The sequence below is a fragment of the Chrysemys picta genome, chromosome 2, assembly GCF_011386835.1.
Source record: "Chrysemys picta bellii isolate R12L10 chromosome 2, ASM1138683v2, whole genome shotgun sequence".
In the NCBI taxonomy this organism is placed as follows: domain Eukaryota; kingdom Metazoa; phylum Chordata; order Testudines; family Emydidae; genus Chrysemys; species Chrysemys picta.
This window is the reverse complement of record NC_088792.1, coordinates 219,933,546-219,948,778: the sequence shown is the minus strand read 5'-3', so window position 1 is coordinate 219,948,778 and position 15,233 is coordinate 219,933,546. Positions and strand designations below refer to the sequence as shown.

General features: G+C 43.7%; 1 protein-coding gene across 5 annotated transcripts in view; it reads right to left on the bottom strand.

The window, feature by feature from the left end:
- SNTG1 (syntrophin gamma 1) overlaps positions 1-15,233 on the bottom strand; it is a 790,136-nt gene that overhangs the window by 550,469 nt on the left and 224,434 nt on the right. The window lies entirely within an intron of this gene.

Genomic DNA, 15,233 nt, shown 5'->3' with positions numbered 1-15,233 from the left:
GCCCTTCAAATAGTACTCCATCCACCTTCCCCAGAAATTCAACAATTCACTCTTCCTTTCCACCATACTCACACACCCTCCCTATGTCAGCTTAAAGAACACAAAAGCAAATTAATTCTACTCTCCCTCTCCTCCCACACAGACTACTTAAATGGTTCAAACCGATCCCCCATTGGCAGCTACAGGGTCGGAGTCCTGTGACCATTACCGAACCATGAAGAATTTATTGTGTAGCTGCATGTTTCCAGGTAATCCTAGTTAGCTGGGAAGCTATTATTTGATAGTAGACAGAGTAAATGAAAGAACAGACCGATATCACAGCAGCATTCATCCCTTATCACTTTGTGTCATTAGAACACCTTATACACGCTTTCTATTTGATAACTGAAATTCAGGCATTAAGCATAAACATATGTTGGTTTAACAAAGTAATCTATATTTTATAACACTTTTTAACAGCTTGTCATCTGTTAAATGTTTGTTACTAATGCATTTTATAACATGCTTTATAATAAGCCATTAAAGGCTGTAGCTGCATCTAGTAATCATGTCCCAAATATAAAGAAAGCTTTTAGAAATGGGCTCTTTGTTTAAAATGTTATCAGTTGAGCCTAGAGGCTCTTGGTAGGGATTCATAATTCTTTTTCTCCTTTTGATAATGTGACATATTACCTATAGGATGCACAGTTGAGGTGGAGCTCTGCAGTTGCTAAGGTGGCAAGGTAGTGGAGATGTGCAAAGTATGTGCTAGTCACAGGAGCATTTCTGCGAGCACAATATGGGCAGTTGTATCCCATTGCAGGACTCACACGACTGCTGCTCTGCAATGGCGCCAACGTGCACTCCTCTACTGCACAGCTGCTGATGGGAGTATGTGCACTATCCAGTTGAGGGCCTTGCCATGTTTCCTAGCCATCAGGCCTTGCCCCCATTGGGATAACAGTGCATCAGTAGGTTTGGGAATATTTGCCAAGCATGCATTCAATATGGCGTTACAATCCTTTGCTGCTGTTGCTCAAAGGGAGACTTGCTATGACATCTTCTCCACTGTGGTGCAAAGATGCAGTAGAGGGCAGGATTTGTACCACCCCTGAAAGAAACCTTACATCCATCAAAAAGCATTCTGGTGTGGATCTAGAGTCCGCAGCATGGGGCAGGGGTCGCTAGCTGGAGGATTCTCTGCGACTTGAAGTCCTTAAATCACAGGATTCGGGGACTTCAACAGCTGAGTCAAGGGAAAGGGGGTGGGTCAGCTTTTGTGGCCTGCATCATGCGGGAGGTCAGACTAGATGATCATACTGGTCCCTTCTGACCTTAAAGTCTATGAGTCTATGAGTATTCGGCCCTTAGAGGAGCAGTTTGTTAAAGAGATAGCATCACTGGTGAAATTAGCCTCAGAAGGGTCTGTTCAGTTTGGGTATTCATTTTATTAATTTCCGTAGCCTACCAAAATTTCTCTTGTACTCCTTTTTCTGATAGATAAATTAAACAAAATTATTGTCTTTTGGACTTTGTAAATGTAAAGCTAATTTAGGGTCCAATCCTGAAAATACTTACTAGTAGGTGTAACACTTAGAACCATAAGGAAACTCATTAGATTTCATGGCAGTAGGCACTACCTCCAGTAGTAAGTGCACACAGGATTTGCCCCCTTGTTCCCCAATTCAGGAAAGCATCCCTATTTAGGAAAGCACTTAAGCATGTGCTTAAGTCTCACTGAAGTCAAAGGAACTTAAGCGTGTGCTTAATTGCTTTTGTGAATTGTCTTGTTTCTTAGAATTGAATTTTATAGTCATCAGGCTGAAATATCAAAGCTGGTGAATTTGAATGAATGCTATATGAATTGTAAAGTACTGCTGCAGAACATTTTAAGCTACTGAATCATAAAATTGGGCCATTTGGTGTGTCTAACACGTATATTTGTGTTCACGTATACATGCAATAATTTTAAAATATTTTTTTAAATCACTGATTAATTTATTGCCCAGCTCTAGTATAGTACTATGACATATTATAGGCCATGACACAGTAAACCTGCATTATGTGACAATGCAGAACACTTTGTGAAGACAGATCTTTCACTAAAAGGTCCCTGTGTTGATCCCATTCTTAACCAGCCACCAATTCCCTATAGCTCATTTTAATGGGATTTTCCTTTAGAGTAATATTTTGTTGTATTCATCATGAAAATGCTGGGTCCATGAGTAAGGAGGACCACTTGAAGGCCTGATTCATAGGCACTGGATTAGGGCCAGCTGCCGTATTTGCCTTTGTGACTAATGGTACTTGTCCATGAGCCATGTACATTTAACTGTAAGCCACCTACTACGAACTACTGAAACCTTTGTATTTTTTTCAAGTTGAGATTAAGCTGCACAACATGCTTGAAAGCTGGAAGTAATTTGTGTTCTTTATGTATGGTAAGGAAGGTGCTTTTTCCAACAATTATGATTTTACCACTTAAAGGACAAATTGACTGCTAGTGTAAGTGGCCAAAACTCCATTTAAATCAAGGTAGTATGGGCACTTTGGGCCTGATCCAATATTCATTGAAGTCAATGGAAGTCAACAGAAAGACAAGCCAGCATGCATTTCATTAATAGTTCATCCAAGATAGACTGCTGTTCATTTCATGGGCACTGAAATATGCTAGTGGTAGACTTGCCCCAAACCATTCACTCTCATTTCATGCCTTCCTGTTTTCCAATAGCCTTTCTGCTTCCCACGAGCCTATAGATGTTACTAAATCAATTGCCATTGCTATGGCTACATAATGTGATTGACATACCATAAACAAAAAATAATTACAAATGTCAATCAGACTGAGGAGAAATATTAAGTATGGTTTCAAAGGAAATCAATAATGGACTTAGTATTATTTAATATCTATATTCACACTCTAGGCAGAGTGTTATACATTAATCATATTAGCAATGGTAGACATTACAGAATCAGATAGGAGAAAGATATCAATGGGATGATTTATTAATATAAATTCAGACAACAAATGAAGGGAGAGATATAACACTAAGCAGAAATACAAAACAGGAAACTGTATCTTGGAAAAGAGTAATGCAGAGAAGAATTTGGTGATGTTAGTGAGCAGCAAATTAGAGATAAAGATCACAACACAATGTCACTGGAAAAAATTAAACAGCTATAGTAGGATGTATGTGAAAGAGCATGATGTTTAGGAACAGGGAGATAAATGGAATACCAAATGTATAGTACTAAGAGCTGGGCTTTATGCTATTCAAAAACAAAAAAAATAAGACAATAATAAATGAGTTAGGCTCCAAAAATGTGAGAAGGATTAGAGAGATATTATGAGAATCTAAAAAAATTGTGGTATTTAGGGCTTGGAAAAAATACAACAAACAGGGAATATGATCACTGGTTATGAGGAGATGAAAAACACCATAAGATGGGAAGGGATTATTTAATGTGGCTGTGACGGTGCCGAGTAAAGAGTGCTTAATCAGCCCCCTGCGACTCCAGGCCAAATCGAGGGGAATGGATTGGGGCTGGCTGAACTGCCCTGTGCCTGCCTGGCAAGGAGAAATAGCTGCCAGCCTAATTAGTCAGGGGATATAAAGGTAGGGAGAAAGGTAGCTAGAGGAGGAGATGGAAAGAGAAAGGCCAGATACAGAGAGGGCCTCGGCCAGGGCCTCTAGTCTGTTGCTGGCCAGGTCTGTGTCTGGCAAAGTTTGGCTGTGAAAAACCTGTACATAGATAGTAAGGTGGCGGTGGTGGGAAACAGCTGTAAATAAAGAGCACCGGTGTTTGCATCAACCTGAGGCATCCCTGACTGATTTGCGAGGGAAGCAGGGGCAGAAACCAGAGGGGCCCAGCTTACGCCTCGCTACTGTGGCAAAGGGGGAAATTTATTCCATAAGGATTAGTGGCCCAAAATGAATGCAAGAGAAGATTTAATTTAACCATTAGGAGAAAAAACGAACCATTGCACTAATGCGGTAACTTGCCAACGGAAGTAGCTGAAGCCGCATCGCTACAGATGTTTAAGAACACACAAGCTAAAAGATTAAAAACATTGGTGTAGAAAGCAATCCTCTATTTGTGGAGAGGGATGAACTCTATAACCCAATCAGGTCCTTTCCAACCCTAGTGATTTGATGGGCAGTGAGAGGTGATAATGATTTACATAAGGTTGTGACTTTCATACAACTTGTCTACAAATGTCTGGCAGGGTTCAAATAAGCTTTCCCCACTGGGATCATTTCGTGAATGTCACAATATTTAATAAAACCTTGCTTCTGCTGAAAAGGTAGGGGAATATTTATTTTCACAGCTATAACCAACACTGTTCCTTAGTTTGCCAGCAGGAGTATGGATACAGATTTTCTCCTCTATGGCAGATGAACATGTCACATTCAAAGTACATCAGCACTTTGGTTCCTAAAGAGCCACATGATTCAAGTGTGCTTTTAAATCCATTTCTCAATGGTGCAAAGTCCAAAGGTAGCTTTGAAGAGAGTATGTCTCTTTAGAATCTATGTGTGTGCATACATATACATGCACCCTCTTCCCACCCCCCACACACACACATTGACCCAGTGTTCTCAAAGTCATTCCATACAAGAACAATAAAACAGACTCCATAGCATTTTGACTAGAGAGACTCCAAAATGTATTTAAGATTTACAGGATTTTACAGGGACACATCCTGCCACTGATTTTTACAAAGAAATACCTTTAGATTTCAATGGAGATTTTACTGCATAGCTTGGTGTAAGTTTTAATACTAAACAACTGATCTGCATTATAGTAAAACACCGTGAAGATTTATGTTGAAATCCAATAGCCAGCTACCACAGTGCTGTTCAGAAGTCTACTCATGTAAATACAGCTCTAACATAAAACTAGGAGTGGGCACAGGAAGACAGCTGTATGTGATGAAAACTGAGTCTATAGCCCCTCTGCACTGGAGAATTGATATTTCCCCATCCTCTTTCACCTGAAGAACATTTGATTAACTTAGATCAGCTTTCTAAAGCTGTTCCTGGAGAATGCTATCTTTCTTTTACTACACAAAATCATATGAAGATCTGGGAGTGAATTATCTTATGGGCATAATTCTAATTGTGTTACTTCTTTAGGTTCAAAAAGAAGCCAAAGAAAATCAATGCCCATTTGTGCTGCTGAAGCTTAACCATATGATTCATTATTAACAGCTGCTACAAAAGTCCATCAAAATATTGTGAGACTTGCATGATTTTTGCTAAGGTATGTAATGCTGGTGCATACAAATTTTTGGTGCTAATTACTTCGGGAAGAAGAAAATGAACAAAAACTGATTATGTATTTTAAGTTGAAGGCCACAATGCAATGTTTTATTGAAAAACAAAACGTTGTAACAATTTTACAATAAACATATGAATCTTAAACATCCCACAGGACTCAATATTATTCTAACTGAAATCACTGCAGGTTTTGTAATTGACTTCAATAGACACAGGACAAGACCCTCCAAAAGAAGGAAAAAAATGTGAGTCAAGGGATTACTACTATCTTGCCCGGACTCTGTCATCTGAACAGAATCACTTTGATTGTGGAAAGGAAAATGATGCAAACATTATAAAGTCATGTAGCTCCTGGTTATAGATAGCCATGCATTATTAAATAAGTTTAATATAACAGCTGAAGGAAAAAATGATTAAGGGAACAGTCTCTCTATTTTTTAAAGAAAACAATAACTTTTCCCTGACATGGTCTTTACATACAATTCAATGTAAGTCGATTAAATTTTATCAACAATCTGACAGGAAATTTCCTTACAAATGGGAGGAATTTGTATCAGCTACGAAATGAAGACAGTTTAGTTAATCCAAACTGTCCATTACTTGAAACAAAACATGTTGATGGTGACTGAGCAAAAACCAATCAACAGGCCTGTCAGAGGACTAATATTCTTCTTCCCAGGCCCCCTCAGAGCACTCCCAAAATTATCAAGGTCCATTACCTTCTAAAAGTGCACCATCAAAACAAGCACCTCAACTCAAACCACATGGCTACAATTTTCAGTTCCTCACCTCCAATCCTGACCCAAACATTAAATCAAGAATGTTACTAGCAATATAAACTGAGCCAACAATCCATGGTCATTAGATCAACCATGAAATCTTGAGCTATCAAGGCAGATGTTAAAAATCATCAAGCAGTATCAGCCCCACTGCCCATATAGTACCATCCCAGTGAGGAACGTCAACAGTCTTGTAGGGATTTTACAATGCAGTGTGGCAATTGGTATACTAAACACCAGTTACATTTTAGCTCCATACCAAGACTCTCATAAAATGGACATACTGTATTAGATTCACTTTTGGGGTGGAAGAGCTCCGGCATATCATGCTAGATGCAAGCAGCAGTGCAGCCATACACAACCCATCAGTTTATCCTTCTGTCCATGGTGTCCTGAATACCTGTTTGGAATCAGCATTGGCAAAACTAGTCCACCAGTGTCATTTAACCAGATTTGGGTTATTTTCATCTTTGAGCAAGTCATGGAAAGTGAACGCATTACTAACTACCATCCAAGCATTAATCAGCATACAGTGAATACTAGATTCTTGCCCAACACCATCGTACACACCAAGGACTAATTACAATGGAACACAACAACAATGGAATTGAGGTTGATCATCTTGACTCTGGGCTATGTCCTACCTTCTCTCCCTCTTACCAATGAGATTGCGGGATCTAAGCCCTTAAAACCAGCCCTGCCCACAACCCCCACTCCTGGGGTCTCCATAGTTTCAACATGCAACTATGTTTTTCAGTTCTCTTGGTGACTGTTGAAGGGGACACACCTGCTAGAGCTAAGTGACCAATTAAGGGCCTATATAGTTCACCACAAACTACCCTCTCAAATGCAGACTCCTTAAAGACCAAGAAAGAGGCAGAGCTGTTCAGACATAGCATAGCTTATGCATAAGTAGGTTGAGTTGGTGCTGGGCCTTTAATCCCCCTGTTACGGAGGATGAAAAGCTGGGACAAACCCAAGAAACAGTGTGGAGGCAGTCCAATCTTGATTTAGCACTAATGCCACTGGATTATTGCCCCACTAGTAATTATATATAATATGCACTTTACACACAGACACATGCAATGTATTAATAGGCTGTTACCACCAGAAGTCTCCACTGTATTTCCTGTATATTTTGGATAGTTCACATGCTTACAACCTATGTTTGTTTAATTTTTTTTTTAATATTGTAGATAATGATAGCTTTCCCCCTTCCTCTTCTGATATGGGGTAGAGGAGTAGCAAAAATAGCTGGCTGTGATGCCAGTTTTTGCTGCCAACACATGTCAAGAAACTCAGGGAACATTTAAACAATGAATGCTGTCAACAAACTGTGACTAGAAACTGGGTGTGAGAGGGACTCTCGCAAAACTGGGACTCAATCTTCCTACTCCTCTACCCTGTAATCTGAAGTGAAGACCCCTATTTACTAATTTTATCTCATTTGGAATTCTACTATATACTTTACCATTTCTTCCTCTTAAAAATGCATGCAAGCAGGAAACCTAGCCATGACTGCTAGGAAGTGGCATTAAAAGAAAAATGGCTTTCCCAGTACTTGAGACATTAGGAGTAGTGCTAAGTTATTAGCCTCTGGAAATTGTACATTCTGAGTGCTGCATGATTGAGGAAGACTGAGAATAAATCTATAAACTGTGGCAAACCCAGGATAAACAGCTACAAGGGGTGGGGGGTATCAGTCCCAGGGGGTTAAAAAGGCCTCTCCCAAGCCACTGAGGAGAGAGAACCATGGGGAAATAAGGTTCAGCTGGGCAAGGGGTTACCAGGGAACTAATTAGGTTCAGCTGGCTCCAACTGCTTGAGACCTTTTTAAACCCTCCCCTGCGTGGAAGGCAGGGGGGAGAGAGAGTGAGAGAAGCAGGGAAGCTGCCAGTAAGCTAGGAGCAGCAAGGCTCTGAACCCTTCCTGCAAGGGAGGCCACACTCTGTCCCCAGAAGGGAAGATAAACAAGCACAAGGGACTGACTGAGGGAAGGAATAGCCAGACCCTGTGCTACCTACAAGGATTTGCTTTGCCTAAGCCTGTGTCTCCAAGGCTAAAAAGGACTGAACCTGCTGAGGAAGAGAAGGTACTTTGCCACTCGTGGTGTCAGCAGTGGGATGTAGTGAGGCACTGTGGCAAGCCATCTCAGGGCAAGGTAAATCACAAAAAAAAAAAAATGGAGAACGTAGTGAAGGCGTTGATTCAGGCCACTGCGGCCCAACAAGAGGCTACCAGAGTACAGATGACGACCCAGCAAGAGTCAGTACGTGTCCAACAGGAGACAAACCAATTGCTGATGAACCAGGCAGCCCAAGATTGAGCCACCCTGAATGAAGTAGTGAACCAGTTGAAAGCCCTGACCACGCTGATGCACGGGCCCCAGGGGAAGCAACTATTTACAGAAGAGGACAACAGATGATGATATAGAGGCATATCTCCTTGCATTCGAGAGGATGGCACTGCGGGAGGCCTGGCCCCAAGACCAGTGGGCAGGCATCCTGGCTCCATTTCTGTGTGGGAGGCTCAGAAGGCCTATTTCGATATGACCACAGAAGTAGCTATGGATTACCCGCAGCTGAAGGCGGAAATCCTGGCGAGGTCAGGGGTGACACCGGCCATAAGGGCCCAGCGCTTCCACGAGTGGAAGTACCGGGACGACAAAGCGCCGAGGTCCCAGCTATTTGACTTGATCCACCTCACCCGGAAGTGGCTCCATCCTGAGTCCCATGGGCCGGAGAAGGTACCCCGGTGTTGGACAGGTACATGAGGGGATTGCCGCCGGGCATTCGAGGGTGGGTCCGCCAAAATGATCCCTCCTCATATGATGAACTAGTTGCCCTCGTAGAGAGACACTTAGCAGCCCAAGAACTTTCTCAGACCACCGGGGAAGGAAGGCGCCAGAACTGGAGACCAGTCTCTGCAGGCCGGACAATGGAGGGGAGGAAGGAGGCGGAAGTGCAGCCAGCGGTCCCGGAGAGACTTGAGGACTGGGGGAGAAAGACTCGAGAGATAAAGCCCAGCAGCCCGAAAAATAGGGGGCTGCCTCGAGCGGGGTACCAATGTTATGCCTGTGGTGAATTGGGGCATATCGCTGCCCAATGCCCAAACCTAGGAGAGCCTATGCAATGCGAACTGGGAGATATAGGGGGACCATGTGATCTAATAAGTCTAGTCGGGGTTGCGATGGTCCCTCATAGATACACTAGGCCAGTTAAGATGAATGGTATAAAGACCACAGCCTTAGTAGACTCGGGAAGTGTAATCATGTTAGTCTCAGGGAAGCTGGTCGGGCAGGACCAACTATCCCGGGCCAAATGCTCGGGAATATCCTGTGTGCATGGGGATTGTCAACTATTATCCAACCATCCCCATAAAAATAGAAGTTCTCGGAAACCCCATTAGGTTGACGGTGGGAGTAGTTCCAACCTCCCCTACCCTGTCCTTATCAGACGAGACTTCCTGGGGTTTGATAGCCTATTCCCTGGGGAGGAGGTAGAAAAAAATAATGACCCTGGGACCCAGGGTGTGGCCCAGATAGTTAACCCTCCCCCGGCCCTCCATGAATTTAGCCAGGATTTGTTCTCCCCGCCGGGGAAGTCCAGGAAGACTAGGAGGGAACGGAGGGCAGATAAAAGGAGGGAGACGAGGGTCCTGACCCAGTGCCAGAAGTCTATGCTTGTAGGGGAAAAAAGGGGCTCGACTGACAGTGGGACTGGGTCGGCGATCAACAACCCTATCGCCGGACCTGGTTCCCCAGGGGCTTTCCCCGAGGGGGAGATGGAGGTAGACCCCCACCCCGAGTTTAGACAAATGGGGACCGCACGCGGGAATTTTGGTCAGGATCAGGCCAATGATCCCATATACCACAATATTCTCAAAGAACTAGTCGAGGTAAATGGGGTCCCCGTGGAGGGGAGAGTTAAGGGCCCGGGGCCATATTATATTATTAAGAACGACCTGCTATACAGAGTAGTCCAGGTCCAAGAGCAAGTCATACAACAACTCTTGGTCCCACAGAAACATCAAAGAGCTGTAATGGATCTGGCCCACAGCCATCTGTTCAGTGGTCATCTAGGGGTAGATAAGACCCTGGATCGAATTCTATAGAGGTTTTTTTGGCCTGGCATTTATGCAGCGGTCCGGCGATATTGCACATCCTGTCCGGAATGCCAGATACATGGGCCCCGACCACACTTAAGGGTCCCTCTGGTACCTCTGCCAATTATCGAGGTCCCATTTGAGCGTATAGCTATGGACATAGTAGGGCCATTGGAAAAATCAGCCCGGGGCCATCCATACATTCTGGTAGTACTAGATTATGCCACCCGATACCCCGAGGCCGTACCCCTACGGAATACCACGTCCAAGGCCATAGCCAAAGAATTAGTCCAGATTTTTTCCAGAGTAGGAATACCTAAGGAGATCCTGACGGACCAAGGGACCCTCTTTGTGTCTGAGCTGATGAAGGACCTATGTACAATGCTCCACATACGGACCCTTAGAACATCAGTCTACCATCCCCAGACCGATGGCCTGGTCGAACGCTTTAATAGGACATTGAAGAACCTGTTACAGAAAGTGATTAGTCATGACGGGAAAGACTGGACGCCCTGCTGCCTTACTTGCTGTTTGCCATATGGGAGGTTCCTCAGGCTTCCACTGGATTCTCCCCCTTCGAGCTGTTATATGGTCACCACCCCAGGGGCATACTGGACCTGGCTAAAGAAGACTGGGAAGAACAGCCGAACCCTGGGAGAAACGTTGTTGAACATGTGCTGCAGATGAAAGACAGACTAGCCCAAGTCGCCCCCCTTGTGAGCGAACACATGGAGAAGGACCAAGGGGCACAACGGACAAACTACAATCGCCAAGCAACGACCCGGAAGTTCCAGATGGGGGACCGGGTGATGGTGCTCATACCCACGGCCGAGAGCAAGCTCCTGGCCAGGTGGCAGGGGCCGTACGAGGTAATAAAAGCGGTAGGAGAAGTCGACTATAAGGTCCGACAGCCAGGCTGCCAGAAGCTGGAGCAGATCTACCATATAAATCTGCTGAAACCTTGGCAGGATAGAGAAGCTCCGGTGGTTGCGCTGGGGGCGCCATCCCCTAAAAGCAACCAACCCGACCTGGTGGGGATATCCCCAGAGTTGACTCCGGAACAACGATCAGAAATGATCAGCCTGATCAAACGCAACCAGGATGTGTTCTCTGAAAAGCCGGGCAGGACTACAGAGGTTCACCATCACATCCTCACGAAGCCTGGAGTGAAGGTGAACGTTAAGCCATACCGGATCCCAGAGGCCAAGAGAGAAGAAATTAGGACAGAGGTCAGGAAAATGCTGGCCTTAGGAGTCATTGAAGAATCTCATAGCCAATGGTCCAGTCCCGTGGTTTTACTGCCTAAGCCGGACGGCAGTATGAGGTTCTGCAGTGACTTCCGCAAACTCAATGAGGTGTCCCAATTTGATGCCTACCCTATACCCAGGATAGATGAGCTGACTGACAGATTGGGAAAGGCACGGTTTATGTCTACCCTTGACCTTACCAAGGGCTATTGGCAGATCCCCCTGGCAAAGGCCGACAAGGAGAAGACAGCCTTTGCAACTCCAGAAGAACTATATCAGTACACTGTTCTCCCCTTTGGGTTGCATAGCGCCCCCGCTACTTTCCAACGGCTAATGGACAAACTGTTGCGACCCCATGGAAAGTACACGGCAGCCTATCTCGATGACGTCATCATATATAGCCCCGACTGGGAGACGCACGTGGAGAAAGTGGAAGCGGTCCTGGACACCCTGAGAAAGGCAAGGCTGACTGCCAATCCCTCCAAATGTTCGATCGGGTTAGCTGAGGCCAAGTACCTTGGGTATTATAGTGGGAAGGGGCGTGGTGAAGCCCCAGCTCAACAAGTTAGAAGCTATACAAAAGTGGCCCTGACCACTCCGGAAGAAACAGGTCAGAGCATTCCTGGGACTAGTGGGGTACTATAGGCGGTTCATTCCCCACTTCGCCACCAGGGCATGCCCATTAACGGACCTAACAAAAGCTCGGGGCCCTGACATAGTAAAATGGTCTGCTGCAGCCGAAGGCGCTTGTGCGGATCTGAGGACGGCCCTCTGCACAGACCCCGTACTAGTAGCCCCAGACTGGGGGAAGGAGTTTATCCTACAAACAGACGCCTCTGAAGTAGGGCTGGGAGCGGTGCTTTCCCAAATGGTCGGAGATGATGAACACCCCGTCCTCTTCCTCAGTAGGAAGCTCCTACCTAGGGAACGGAAATACGCCATTGTGGAGAAGGAATGCCTGGCTGTGAAATGGGCCATAGAAAGCCTCCGCTACTATCTACTTGGATGGAGGTTTACCCTTGTCACGGACCATGCCCCTTTGCAGTGGATGCAACAAAGCAAGGACAAAAACATGAGAGTAACAAGATGGTTCCTGTCGCTTCAACCCTTCCACTTCACAGTACGACATAGGTCTGGAACCCAACATGGCAATGCAGATGGCCTGTCAAGAGTGCACTGTTTTCCGACCCAAGTAGCCCAACCCCGTAGTGTTGAGCGGGGCGGGTGGGGGGGGGATATGTGGCAAACCCAGGACAAACAGCTACTAAGGGTGGGGGAGGGGGTAGTAATCAGACCCAGGGGGTTAAAAAGGCCTCTCCCAAGCCACTGAGGAGAGAGAACCATGGGGAAATAAGGTTCAGGTGGGTAAGGGGTTACCAGGGAACTAATTAGGTTCAGCTGGCTCCCACTGCTTGGGACCTTTTTAAACCCTTCCTGGCGTGGAAGGGAGGGGGGAGAGAGTAAGAGAAGCTGCCAGTAAGCTAGGAGCAGCAAGGCTCTGAATCCTTCCTGCAAGGAAGGCCGCACTCTGTCCCCAGAAGGGAAGATAAACAAGCACAAGGGACTGACTGAGGGAAGGAATAGCCAGACCCTGTGCTACCTACAAGGATTTGCTTTGCCCAAGCCTGTGTCTCCAAGGCTAAAAAGGACTGAGCCTGCTGAGGAGGAGAAGGTACGTTACCACACGTGGTGTCAGGAAACATATAATCTTTTGTTTATCAAAACATGAGCAGAAAAGAGTGACAGAGTTTATGAGTTGGATAACTATATGAAGCTTTCTTGCTTGGCAATATGTTCAACTTCACTTATAGTTTATATCTATCCACGAAAGTAGTGTCTAATGAGCAAATAGTATTGCTGAACAAGCATAATGACGTTAGGAAGGACTTGTAATGTTTGTTTGTGCTTCAGGCTTCCTGAATCAAATCACCATCTTCTACATTAAAGAGACTTGTGTTATCCAAGAAGTATTAAAATAAAAATGTTAACTTTAAAGCTGAGCATAATATGCATTACATTTTGGAAACTTGTAATTTAAAAGACATAAAGTAAGCTAGGCTACTGTACCAGTGTAATAAAACTTGTGGGAAAGTGTATGACTTTCATTCAGTACTTTAGCCTTCATAGTTAAACAATATAAATGTTTATTACATATACATGGAAAGATGTTCAAGTGACTATCAAGCTAGTCAAGGAGCAAAGGTAAAGGAGGTTTTTGATCAATTCCTTAATACATTTCTTTTATGTGGTTACTACTCTAGTTACACTCTTGAATAGTTCAACTCCTAATATTAACCTTCCCCTTCATTTTCAGTTTTGTTGGAGAAAATAACTGAATAATTTTCTCTGTCATACTAAGTGAACATTTGTTTTAAGTCATGCAGTAGAATAATTCTTCTGAGTAGTATAGCTGAAAAAGTGAAGGGATAAACAGTAACAGTTTCTTTAATTCAGTGAAGAGGACATCTCATTAGATTATCTCATAGCAATCATACAACATACTGCAAAAGCCAAATGACCCATCATTAAATTATGGTTTTTTTCTTCTTCCCCAGGCAAATAGAGATTAAGTGAAGTCAATGACTTCACTTTATGGCATTAAGTTAAATTGCATGAATTAAAGGAAGAGAAACAAAGCACTGTGTACCTTGCATCTAAGGTGGCAGAGCTGACGTGATTTCTGGAAAATCATTCATTTATATAATCAGCCATTAACCGTCATTTATGTTCACTGTGGAAGGGACCACAGTAATATACCCTAAACGAATTCCAGCTCAATGCACGCTTCAGTGTTTCACAATTTCTCTGGCACACGCTTAGTGAAAGCCTGCCACTCTGCAACAGAGGAGGGAATTACTACTGTAAACCCATAGGTATACTTCACTAGAAATATATTGGATTCACACACACAGAGTGGAATCTGACTATTTCAATTAAAAGAAAGGCTAGCTAATTATAGTAGCTAACAATAGTTCTAGTAGTCTTATTGCACACTTCACAGTATCTTCGGCATGTCAGAGATCTAAACCGTATAACGCTCTTCTGAAAGTGTATTCAAACAGCTGACATTCATCTCAGATTATTTATCCCAGACATGCTGCACGTAAATTATCCACCAACATGGGAAAGGCTTATTTCATCCTTTTGCTATAAACTGGTGGGTTTAGTCACATGTTCAGTGTATAACCACCTTTTTATCCTCTATGTTAATGTTCCTCATATATGAAAAATATAGGTAGCTCCATATAAAATGATCTCTCTTCTAAACCCTCAGAGTTGACAAGTGCTGACAAATCAAAGTGCATTAACCTAGAAAGGTTTGGGATTTTTTGTATCTGTCTCCATTTACTGAAGACTTCTGATCAGAAAATGAGACAAAAAAACACAAAAATCAAGAATTATTTCATACCCATTTACTTTTCTATAGAAGCAAATCCCTCCATGTTACTTGCAGCTGGTACATAGTATTATTTATGTTGTAATAGTGAAGAAAGTTCATTCCTCTAAGTAAATACACCACTACCACCCTTCTTCCTACTTACCTATCCCCACTACCACTACTAAAATTCACATGTTCATTGGAACTGATCATGCTCTAAGCAAAATGTCAGTGCTTGGCTGTAAACCTGTGTAAATGCTTTTTCTCTGTAAAACCTTCATGTTAACGCAGGATGTTCATCAAGGTCACTGTAAAAGATTGTGGTTTTCAGTCTCGTAGAGAAGATGCTAAGAAAATCAATAAACACAAACATAATTAAACACTCTTTGAAGTTTGCTGTTTGCCAATTCCGTGTGGAATCACATCTTTAGCTCCTGAATTTCAGAGATGGATGGGAGGTAGA